The sequence below is a fragment of the Ambystoma mexicanum genome, chromosome 1p, assembly GCF_040938575.1.
Source record: "Ambystoma mexicanum isolate Mex_15411 chromosome 1p, UKY_AmexF1_1, whole genome shotgun sequence".
In the NCBI taxonomy this organism is placed as follows: domain Eukaryota; kingdom Metazoa; phylum Chordata; class Amphibia; order Caudata; family Ambystomatidae; genus Ambystoma; species Ambystoma mexicanum.
In genome coordinates this window covers 295,434,673-295,447,291 of record NC_090921.1, presented here as the reverse complement: position 1 = coordinate 295,447,291, position 12,619 = coordinate 295,434,673, and positions in this window count along the sequence as shown.

Sequence of the window (12,619 nt, the reverse complement as noted above, 5' to 3'; positions counted from 1 at the left end):
ACACAAATCTCACATATTTCCGTCCAGAAACCACAAGCTCTAGCACAATTCCAAAGCATATTTTCAAGGGTACCAACCTAATGCACACAACCCCAACACTCATCTGAATCTGAAAGGCCTCGGTTTTCAAACGTTCCGGGCCCCAGTAAACTCTATTCAAAATCTTAATCTGCCTGGATCTCTCCCCAAGATTAAGTGAGCAAAGCATTACAGTCCTACACATACACTGCCAGGCATCTGAGGAAATATTGCAGTCTAATCTTCTACTCCATTCCTCCTTCAAGTTGTCGTTTCCCTTGTAATTTGCAACAACCCGCTTGTAGATTCTGCTAGCCAGTCCCCCTTCTCCCTGCGTAGGTTTAGCCATAAAAAGATCCAAGTATAAAATGTTTGTCCAACCAACCTCCCCAACAGCCTTTTTCAAACGCCTTTAATCTGTATTCGAAAAACCTGGGATATCTCACTTCATTTTAATTTCATCCGTTGAAAGCCACCTTCCACCGCTTCCAAGATCACTGATCCATTTCACCCCACCAAGGAACCACTCAGGCCAAAACAGTGTCTTTCCATTGTCTCTTATCATCGGATTAAACCAGGTAGAGTACTTCTGAGGAGGTGTAGCTGAAAGTTAGACTTATTAAAGATGTCAGTGATGTTAGAGGAGAAGGAGAGAGTGCAGTCAAAGATAACCCTAAGGTTTTTTGCCTCACAGGTGGGTGCGGGCTCCGGGCCAAGGGAGCCCAGCCTGAGTGTAAGTGGAAAAATGGGAGCAGGGGTCCTAATGCGAACGATCTCAGTCTTACTGGCGTTGTGGCAGAGGTCGTTTGCACCCCACCCTGACTGAATAGCGGACATGCAGTCGGATTGGAGCGAGGAAAAGGAGTCGGCTGAAGGTAGCCTATAGGATAGTTGCATGTCATCCGCATAGCACTGGAAGTTAGAGATATATAATATACATCTACTGCTGTATATGGCCAGCTGAACATTTTAGAAACTAACGTATGGCAATGTATTGTTAAAACAGTCCATAACTACAGTAGCAGCTGGTGAATTTAACTGAAAATTTTAATATTACTCAGAAATTAGTGTGAACGACTTAAGTAGTAGATGTAGCAGAGCCTGTACATTTATTGGTGGGGCCCAGCCACGGGGTCTGTACGGGCCCTAATAGCCCAACACAAGCTGTTACACAGACATGGTTCTATAAGCCATCCTTCCCATTGCTTTAAGTGGGGTAAGAAATTGAGGGGGGCCTCATTTGGGGGCATGGCTTGCAAGATGGGTGTGGTCTAAGATTTGATGTTCGTGGCCTAAAAACGAACAAGTACATATTTCTATGTTTATAAAAGATGGCTTGAAAAGTACATTTGATGTCCGGTGTTGGGCGTATAAATTGCAGCATGTGAGTTGCTAGTTCTGTTTTGGTTCTGAGCTTGTCAGTAAGTAATGCACAAGGTACATTAAGCTTCCTTTTGTTAGTCGTTTAGGTGGGCGGTCATAATGCTGATTATTGGTTGCATTGCGGTAGCTCGTGTTGGCAAGATTGTTTTGTCTTTGCTGTGTGCGTCTGTGCCCTGTATTAGTATTTTGGTAGGAGTGACCCATTAAAAACGCACCCAAACAAACCTACTCTATGCAGAAGCCATATGGGCATACTCGCTGCAAGCCACACAAAACCTAGCTGGGTACCCCAAATGTCAAATGGGAGACCCTCACCCATCTATTACATAATCAGCTCCACACCTAAAATAGACTTTAAATCCTCTGAAAAGCTCACTACTGCACTCCCTGCACATAGCAAGCTGTTGCAGCACAAACACAGAACTAACCACATGGACAGCAAAGACTCTCAGACTCCACCAGGCCGCAGTTGTTTCCAGCCCACACACTCTGAACCCAACAAACGCACAATAACCTGTGAAGACCTCCATAGTAATGTTGGGTGTCCTGACCCACGTTTGAGTTATCATGCTGCAACATTTGGTGCTGTGGGCTTAGAAAATCCAAGATGGCCAAAAAGCCCACAAGTGCGCCAGAATCCAGGAGAACCACGCAGTTTGTGCGCACACCAAAATGGTTACCTAACTTGCCACCCACCAGTGTAAAGAAAGATCTTTGTTGACAAAATCCACTGTTACTGATGTCAAAAAGTTGCTGAAATCATGGCTCATTGGACCACTTTAAAGATTCAACCCTTTTGTGGGGTTCCACATAACCATTTTACTGTAAGGAGCCCCATCAAAACAATGTTAAGCAAGGATTATTTACTACCATGTAAGAACCATTCCTGTTTAGAATGCATGAATCCAAGAAAGATCCCAAAATTGCATGCAGTACCAACAAAATCCTCAATGCTGCGCTAGCGATCTAAACTCTGACAGGAGAACTGAGTGCAGTTGCTGACAAAGGGATTTGACTCAGCTGACTTCAAAGGCTGCATTTTAATTAAAAATTAGCCACCTGCTGTTCCCAGAGGCCTGAAGCCTGGGAAACCCTCTCACCTCCAGAGATTCACACCAGGAGTTTAGTTTAGTTTAGTTTAGTTTATTCATTTGTATTGCGCACCAGACCCGAGGGTATGAGGGCGCATGAGCAGCAAGGTGATTCAAAGCTTGGTTACAGGTTGCTTATACTTTACATTACATAATTGTACTTTACATTACATAATTACAGTGTGACGATGAAGGAACATGTGTACAATTTGGCAGGAGAGAATGCAGTAAATGTATTTAAAGAATTACAAATATATACAAGTTTAGTATTACAAATTTACAGATTCACTTAAAGCATGCAACGCGGAGAGCAGCCGTGTGGTGTTAGAGGTGTTAGTGGTTCGTGTTCTTTAACCAATGGATGTAGTTGCGTCTAAAAAGTGAGTAAGGTTGGGGAGTTCTGAGCGATGGTGGTAGGGAGTTCCAGTGTTGAGGTGCTTTCACCTGGAAGCTGTTGCCACCCATTTTGGTGCGTTTAAACCTGGGGACGGTGAGCAGATTAGCATTGGAGGTTCTGGTGGGTCTGATGGGGGTGTGTTTGCATATTCTGTCTGCCAGATAGCGTGGGGCAGCATTATTCAGGCATTTGTGGGTGAGCGATGCTACTTTAAGCAGGATTTTGTCTGTTGTGCTGAGCCAGTTATGGGATTTCCTGATATTGGAAATGTGTTCCCTCCTGGGAATATTGAGTGCTGCCCTAAGGGCGTTGTTTTGAAGTGTCTGAATTTTGTTGGTGATTTGCTTGGTGGCTCCTATGTAGAGGGCGTTACAATAGTCCAGTTTGGATAATACCAGTGCTCTGGCTAGTGTAGTGCAGCTGTGAGTGGAGAGGAAGGGTTTGGCTGCTCTTATGAGCTTACATGTGTAGGCCGTAGAGGATGCCATCGAGCTAACCTGTTTGTGGAAGGTTAGGGAGGAGTCAAGGTATATTCCTAGGGTTTTTACTTCTTTCGAAACCTTGATTAGGTTCCCATCTATGATGAAGTTGGCATAATTGTGGTCGAGTTTGGTTAGGTTGGACGTGGAACCAAGGATGATGAGTTCAGTTTTGTCATCATTCAGGCATAGACTGTGCGAAGCCATCCATGCCTGGATGATGAGATACACCCTGTTCACCAAGGCCAAATCCTGGTTGTAATCTCCCGTCAACGGGATGAGGATTTGTGTATCATCGGCGTAGTTAGTGTAGGTGATACCCAGGCCATCTAGATCATCAAACAGGGGCTTTGTGAACACGTTGTACAGAGTGGGGGAGACGCACGAGCCCTGTGGGACTCCACATGTAATGGGGATGGGTTCGGCGGCGGCAGAGGAGGAGAAGACTCGCATGGATCTGTGTTGAGGAATGACTCAATCCAACTGATGGCTTCTTGTGAGAAGTGGGCAGCTGAGTCTAAATGATTACATAGGATTTTATGGTCAACTAGGTCAAACGCCGCAGAGAGGTCTAGCAGGAGTAGTAATGCAGTTTTCCCGTTATCTCTAAGGACGTCTATTTGGGCTTTCAGATCTATCAGGGCTGTTTCAGTTCCATGTTGGGGTCTGAAGCCGGATTGTCTTATTCCTAGAAGGTGGTTTGTTTCAAGATACTTTTGGATTTGTTGGTATGCTGTCTTGTCTAGTATCTTGAGCAGGAATGGGACGGTGGTAATCGGTCTGTAGTTGGTTGGGATGGACGGGTCAAGGGAGGGTTTTTTGAGGAGAGGGAGGACCCAGGACTCTTTAAGTTTACTGGGGACTGATCCTGAGGAAAAAGAGGCATTGATGAGTCTGGTGATGAATGGCGAGAGGTCTCGTGCCGCGTCTTTAATGATTTGTGGGGGGCAGAGGTCACCTTTGCAGTTGGAGGGTTTAAGGCCAAGAATTATTTTTTCTACTTCGAGAGAAGAGACTTTGGAAAAGCTGAAGCGAGCAGTGTTAGGTGTGTGGTGTGAGGGTGGAGGGCTCGAGTGGGCGTTGATGGGGTTGGTAAGATTGGTGAGGGAGTCTTTCTTATTTTTAATTTTTGTTTGAAGGCCAGTGACTTTGTTGTTTAGTGCATTTTGGACACTGGTGCACCATTGTTTGTTTTTAACGCAAGTATCTGGGATTGTTACCAGGGTTTCCAATTCTTTCAGGATAGTAAATAATTCTCTGGAGCTGGAGTTGGATTGGGAGATTCTCTGGTTATAGGATTCTTGTTTGGCCGCTATGATTTATTTTTTATAGTTGGCCGTTATTTTGTTAAGCAATAGTTTGTTGTGGTCAGTCGGAGATTGTCTCCAGACTTGTTCCAGTTTACTCTTTTCCAATCTAAGGGTTTTAAGATGGCTGGATAACCATTGGTTGAGGTGCTTTTTTGGTTTGGATTTTCTAAGTTTCAATGGTGCAATGGCGTCTAAGGCTATGCGCATGGTGTTGTTATAGCCTTCTACGAGGTCATAGGGATTAGAGTCTTGGAGTTGGCTTAGTGTAGGAAGAATGAGCGGGATCAGTTTTTCTACTGTAATATTTTTTTTTCTTCTCGTGTGGATGGCTGGGGCTAGTGCCATGTTGGTTGTAGGGCTTGAGGCCTCAAGTGAGAAGGAGAGGAGGTGGTGGTCGGTCCAGGATTGGGGAGTGTTGTTAGTGATCGATATGGCACAGTTATAGTCTGCTATCCAATCAAGGGTTCTCCCTTTGTTATGGGTGGGGTTGGTTACTTTTTGTGTGAAGCCTAGTTCAGACAGGGTGTTACTGATGAGAGTGGCTTGATTGTCTTTGGGGTCTTTGTAGCCTAAATTGAAGTCTCCTAAGAGAAGGCATTGTGAGGAGTTTTTTAGGTTGTCGGTAAGGATGGCATTGAGGTCTTCCTCGAAAGATCCCGGGGGTCCGGGCGGTCTGTATAGTAAGTGAATGGATATTGTTTGGGAGTTAGCGATGGGTAGCTTGGCTGTAAGTGATTCACATGATGGGAGGTGTGTGGCGGAGTTGAGTCTGATGTTAAGGTGGGTCTTGGCAATGATGGCCAAACCACCGCCTTTAGCTTCAGTTCTGTCCGCTCGGATGATGGTGTAGTAATTGGGGATGGCTAGCGAAAGGGCTGGGCCTGCGGCTGCATGAAGCCAGGACTCTGTTATGGCTAGGAAGTCTAGATCTTCAGCTAAAATGAGATCAGCGATGTCCGTGGCATGGGCAATCATGGAGCGTGCGTTGATGAGGGCACCTTTTATAGGTAGGGTTTTGGCTTTGGCAGGGGTGGGGGTGGTAGCTGTGCTGAGCGCTCTATTGTTGGTTGTAGTGGAGTTGACGGGTTTAGGTTCGGGTTTTTTTAGCGTAAGGTTAGCGCAGGAGCTAATGGATGTTCGGTGTGTGAGTATGGATTGTGTGGAGTCCCTGGCTCTAGGCTCGTGTATTTTGGGAAGTCTGGCTCGTAATCTGGTCAGCCTGTCCGAAAGGCATGGGGGAGCGAGTAGGGTAAGCATGATTGTGGTGCTGGGCTCTGTGAGGGTGGGTGATGCGGTGCCTAGGCTGGTCAAGTTAAGGGGTGAGCTGTGCAGGCATGCGGAATTGGTGAAGTGGAGAATGGTTCTCAGTAGTATAGAGTAAAGGGCCGGGAGGAACATTGTGTGAGGGGGTAAGGTGCAGTGCGTGTCCTGTCTAGGGTCGAAATCTAGCAGTGGACAGTGCGGCCTGCTTGGAGTAGCAGAATACTACCTAATCCATGTAGCGCAAGGTTGCAGGTTGGCATCTGACTCAGATACAGGTAAGCAAAGTGGTCATGGTAAGCGTTTGTCAATTAGCACAGCATTAGGTTTAGAATTGCGCCAGTGTACCAATTAACATCTTGGATCAGAGTAGCATGTATTCAGAATAGCGCCTGGGTTGGGAATAGCACCTAGGTTCAGAGTAACACTTAGTTCAAGATAACACCTAGATTCAGAGTAGAACTTAGAGCAGATTAAGCACAGCATTGAGTTTAGTGGCTATAAAAGTATGTTGCGCGGGGACACATTAGTGTTAGGACACTGCCGAGAGTAAAGTGGCTGATTTACGTGTCACGCTGCCTGTGGGCCGGCGCAACAGGGGAGCATCGCAAGTGGGCAGAGTCACAAAGTATTCACAGTCAATAGTGCAGGTTAGTGGTAGTGCAGGTGGCAGGTATACCTTGCATTGCGAATTACAATCTCACATGACCTCTTGATTGATAGAAGGCAGACTGGCTGGGAGCCTCCTGGAGACTACACAATAGGCTCTTGCAATTGAATAGGATATGTTGATTTTGACTGTTTCCTGTCAACAAAGGCCTGCCTGCCAGAAGACACATGTGACTGACCCACCCAAGACTTGGAGGCGGACTCCAACACTCTGAGAACTGAATTGAAAGCAAATATATATATTTTACAGAAACACTGATAACTCTTTGTAATCAAATGACAGAAATGTATAACTTTGAGAGCCTTAATTTAAAAAATGTACCTTCAATTCAAGCCCAAACTCCAATTTGTGTGATGTTCTGGGGACAAACTAGCAGTTAAGAGGGTATTACTTAAAATGTCTGCATGTGAAAAGTCTGATACTTCATCAATTAATGCCTGCATGCCTTGCACACATTTGGGTAAATTTGAGTAAGAATCTGATATTGGTAACCTGACCAAAAAGTGAAATATGTTGCCATTTCTCAATGCAAGCTCTCAGGAAGAGCAGATTTGGACAGGGTATATCTCATGTGATATGTGATGGGTGCATGTAATTTTAAACAAATGTGTACCTGTGCAAATATGTCTTTTGGGTCAAAATATAGATTGTGTGTAAAGTTGACAGGGGTGGGTTCTCTGTATCATAAACAGACCTCATCATGATGACACTTCATTTCATTCCCCCAATCAAGGGGAAGAGGAGGAAGTGGCCAATGACAAGTGGAGAGGGGCTGGCTAGTGATGCTGCACACACACCCACTTTCAAAACACATAAAAGCAGACAGTCAGGACAGATAGGGACATTCTATTCCATCTGCTGCGGGACGCTCTGCCGGGAAAATCCATACTTTACCTCCATCAACCTCCAGAGAGCCAACATAGAGACTTCAATCTATCCACCTTCAGAGACCAAGACTTTACTTCAGAATTTGTAGCAGAGAGGTCAACTACAAGCTAAATCCCTCTTTAGCAGGCCTCAAATCATTGCCATTATCACAGCCAGGCGAGCTGTTTGAATTATTTGCAAGAACTCTTACCATTTGCCAGAGAGCAGTGTTGTATCCAGAGAGAGACCAGCTGAACCGGAGACCGCTGTATCCGGACCCACAGACCTGATCAGAACCAGAGACCCAGACCAGACCAGCAGAGTAGAGCTGACCCAGACGCTGTGCGCAGAGACCGTCCGTGGCGAGTGAAGAAAACCTGACCAGATCCGTGGCGAGGCCCATTTATTTCAAAATATATTGTGAGTACCTAGCAGAACTGTGCAGAACCAATCTCTTAGTTAAAATAATATAATCCAAGCTATTTTAATCTAAGTAGAACTGCCTCCTAACTGTCACCTGTCATTTTGTAAAGCTGTCACCTGTCATTTCTAGTTGCTAGCTGTCACTTGTCACTTTGAACTTTAAAATTTCAAATCTGAAAAACGACCTTTACCATATCGCTCATATCTCTGTGACCGTTTGTCTTAGAGACTTGCAGTAACTTCCCTCTGAAGGCTGGGAATCTTGGCTTTTCAACGAACCTAGAACCGCGTTCCTATTCCATACACTTTTGCCGCAATCGCGAAAAACGCACTCACGAATTTTGCCGCGATTTGCAAATTTCTCCACGTGTGAAAACAGCAGTTTCCTTGCTTTCCTTGCTAAACATTCGTTTGCCTCTTAAGAACCATCCCTGAATCATTGCTAGAGTGAGCCTGGACTAATATTAACTAGATACCACTCACCCTGAACCTCTAGAGGGAATTCAAAGCATTTTAGCATATTTTTCACTTCATTGCCAGCACATATAAAAGCATCTTGGGCCTGTGTTTCAAACTTCTGTAGTCTAAGCTTGCTGGGGTGAACTGAATTACATTTGATTGCATTTCTGAGAACTGTGTGCTTTCCTTCCATTTCCTTGCATTGCATAAAGGGGGAGGGGATTGCCAGAGAAAAGTGATTACATTGTTTTGTTGAAATCATATTGAGTATTTTCTGTATTGCATTTTCATTCAACATTACATCCATCTGAACTTATATAAAGTATTCTCTTCCACCTTATTCTTCTGTTCCTATTCACAAGTGTGCTAGTGCCAGACTATCCATTATTGATTACTGCTCAGATTAAGTGTCATATTCAATTATTAAATTATTATAAAGTGTGATATATATATCCATTGTTTAAATTATCAAATAAACCTTTTAACTTGCAAAACAGAACTACTTCTTGGCTCAGTGGGGTCAGGGGGATTCCAAGAGAGGGGTGTTATATAGGGGTAGTCATCCAGAACGCATGAACTGGACATAAAGATATATCAATAAGGGTTTCCCTTCAGTATCCCAGACTAGGCATTGACTTAGCTGTAGTGTTGAATTGAATCCTCTTACAAATTGGGGGCTCGGGCCGGACGTTTGGGTTAGATCTATCACTTGTGCAGATTAATACAGCGTGCCAGCTGACCAGATACACATATCCGGTCAGATCACCACGCTGTGTTACGCTGTAAAGCACTCCTCAAAGGAACGCTCTAAGGAAAAGGTCTGTTTTGCAAAAATAAAATACAAACTTCTGTAAGTCAGGAAGGAACTCAAATTCCAGAATGACGACCTTAGTAGACATGAAAATAGCCAGAGAGCACTTCTTACATAAGTTATTTGTGAGAGGTGAGTGGACTCACCAGGACCACATGGTCTGGTTGCAGGCCATCACGCAACAGGTCACGGAACCAGGGTCAGATATATGGAGAGATCAGGGTCCCTTACATGTGGCCCTGAGTGAACTATACATGGCTCCTAAAGCTAAGGATGAACAAGACAAGATGGTTAGGATAGCGGCATACCTGTACCTATATATGGGAGACATGCAGGATAAATGTACTGAAAGCCAAGATCTGGCGAATAAGCGACAGATGGCGTTAGAGAAGGTCCAATCTGACCTGGTCTCTTCTGAGCAGAGGCTGCAGGGGAGCAAGGAGTCAGAAAATGAGAGTAGACAGCACATCATTAAAATAAAGAGGGATATGGACATCCTGCAACAGGAAAAGGCTGACCAGGATACCAGATTTCTGGCCTTGCAGAAGGAGTACCAAGAAGGTTTGGACTCCCTACTGCAGAGCCAGAAAAAGCTGGAACAACAGTTAGACTTCAATAGGGCATGTGCTGAGCAGGTAGTCACCCTGCAAAGCCACCTAGATAGGGAGAAGGCAGAGAGCAATAAACTGATTTTGAAAGACCTGGATACCCAGGCAGAGTTTGACCAGGAGCGCCAGAAAGCTGGTGCCTTCCAAAGGCAAAGGGACGACCTGGCGGCACAGATGCAGGCTCTTAGTCAGGAAAGGGATACCTTAGGCCAGGAAGTCTGCCACTTAAAAAGGAAAATGGAAGAAAATCACCTGGCCCTCCAGGGACTGGGTGACCTCCAAAAAGAACACCATAACTTGTTAGAGCACACCAGGAGGGTGGAGGATGCTCTGGCAAGAAAGGAGCAGGCCAATAGGGACACAGCTCAGGAGGTAACCCTCCTGCAGCAAAGACTGGCCCAGTGCTCCAGGACCAATCAGGAGGCACAGAGAGAGAATGAGGCTCTCTGCCAGCACAATGATAGACTCCAACAACAGGTAGCGATGCAGGAGAGACTGATAGAGTCTAGTAAGGCCTTAACTGAGGAACTGAAGGCGCAAGCTCTTGCATTGCAACAGGGAGCAGGGGCGGATCGAGATGAGGTTCGCTGGGAAAAAGAAACTCCTGAGCATAACCCCAGGAGCCCTACTACCAGAGGCCTTTATCTCTCTCAGTCCCTGGACTCTGCCACCCCCATGTCCCCTGCGCACAGGGCCACAGGGATGGCAGATTACTATCCAGCCAGAAGCATGGGGCTCATAGGCCAGTACCACCCAGTAATGGAGGGGCGGGCATCCGGGTATGGGCACCCAAGCACAGTGCAATTTGATGGGGAACCCCAGGAGAGTAGGCCCATTAAGGGCATCCTGAAAACCTCTGCCCAGTTAGGTCAGTGGGGGGGGTACCCATCAAATCCTGGCAGCAAGGAGGGATCTGAAGACTCCTCTGAGCGGTACAGGACACAGGAGACCAGGTCCCCACATTCTGCCAGCCATTCCCGGGCTCGCAGAATCCGGGAAAACCTGGAAGAACAGACGGGAACCTCTGGGAGCAGTGCCTCTGAGTCAGAAGATGAATGGACCAGGGTTACCCGGACCAAAAGGGCCAATAAGACAAAAAGGGCCTTGCTTAAGGACCCCTTAAAGCAGATTAAGGCAATGAGGAGCGTCATCACGCCTTATCATAAGAACGCCAAGTATTCTGTTTGGGAGCACTTAGAGTTGTTTGAGCAAATGATGGAGACTTTCCATTTGAAGGACAGCCAAAGCTGTATTCAATATGTAAAGTGGACCTTCTCCCCGGAATACTCCAGTTTCTTTGCGGGGCTGGAGGACCAAAATTATTTAAGATGGTCCACCTATAAGGCGGCCATCCTGAAACATTTTTCTACTCATAGAAATCCTCAAGAGGCTCGCAAGGCAGCCTACAATTTACAATGTGGTGAGGATCAGGCCCCACAAGAGTTTGTGCAGGAGTTAAAGCGTGCTTTTGCACAGACCACAAGAAGGGTGCGCACGGATAGCAGAGAATTTATTAATACGTTTTTCCATGCCTTGCCCAAATACATAATGACCCAGCTCGTGAGGGATTTTCACGAGAAAAGATTTTTAGACTGGGTCATTGAACAGGCGACCCGGATCTATGAGGTGCAGAAGCCAATAGAAAATAAAAATAATGCGCCCAAAAACCCCAAAGCCAACAACACCCCTGCTGCTGCCAAGGTGGCAGAGGTAAAGGTCACCCCCGTTTTAGATTTGGAGATGCGGGGGCCTAAAAACCTACCTGCACCTAATAATGCTAGGCCCAGAAGGTCCTCGGGCCAGTCACAGACAGGGAGGCAGCCCCACAAATGGGGTCCCTCGCTCTCCTGATTATGTAAGCCCCCGTTACAAGGGAAACAGACCCATCCTGGGTTATGTGTGGACTCCTCCAGCCCAAGGGGGGGGGGATCCAGCCAAGCACCTAACCCAGAGAACCTCCCTCCCAACTTCTCACAGGAGGGCAGAAACTCACCAAACCCTGGGCAGAACTTCTTCCCCAGGTATCCACCCAACTTCCAGCCCCAAAATCCTCCACCCTTCTTTCCCCAATTCCCTGAGCCCAGACAACCGAATCCGGGAGAGGGGAGGCCAAGGGTGGAGGGGTATCCAAATCTTCCCAACCAGGGGTACTACCAAAGAAGGGATAGCTACCCTTCCCGGGATCAGCCCAGGGGAGAAAACAGGGCCCCGTATCAGCCTGAGCGGGTTTCCCAGTTAGAGCGCCAGGTTCAAAACATGGCGCGGGATCTGGGTCACATACTGAGGGCTCAGCAGAACCCTCAGATCGGCATGCCGGCGCAGAACGCACCCAACTCTGGACCTGGTGCTCCAGAACAATGACGGGGGCAGCACCCCGATAACTCACCGGTTCCCAGGGAGGAGGCACAAAGGGAAGGGGGGTATAAAGCCTTGGAGGAAGCTTCCTTCCCAACTTGTAAACAGCCCCTGGAAAACCAGGAACCGGAAACAAAATCTCCTGCCCCTGAAAGCCTGCCTCCCAAGGAGCAGAGGGGGGTAGGAGAAACAAAGGACCCAAACAGACTCAGTTTGAGGAGGAGGTACAGATCTTCCAATTTGAGGGAGAGGGATCCTCAGAGGATCCTGGGAAAAGGATCTTCTCCTTCAGAGAGGGGGGAACTCCTCCCAAAGAAAAATGGGTCCCTAGGGATGCAAATCCAGACTGGGGAGATGTGGAGACTGAGCTACCGCCGCCCACCATCTCATCCCAGAACCAACAGCAAAAAAATCCCCTGGTTCAAACCCATCCTGATGACTGCCTCCAAAAAGGGGGGGGCGGCCCAGAACCGGAACCAGGGGAACCC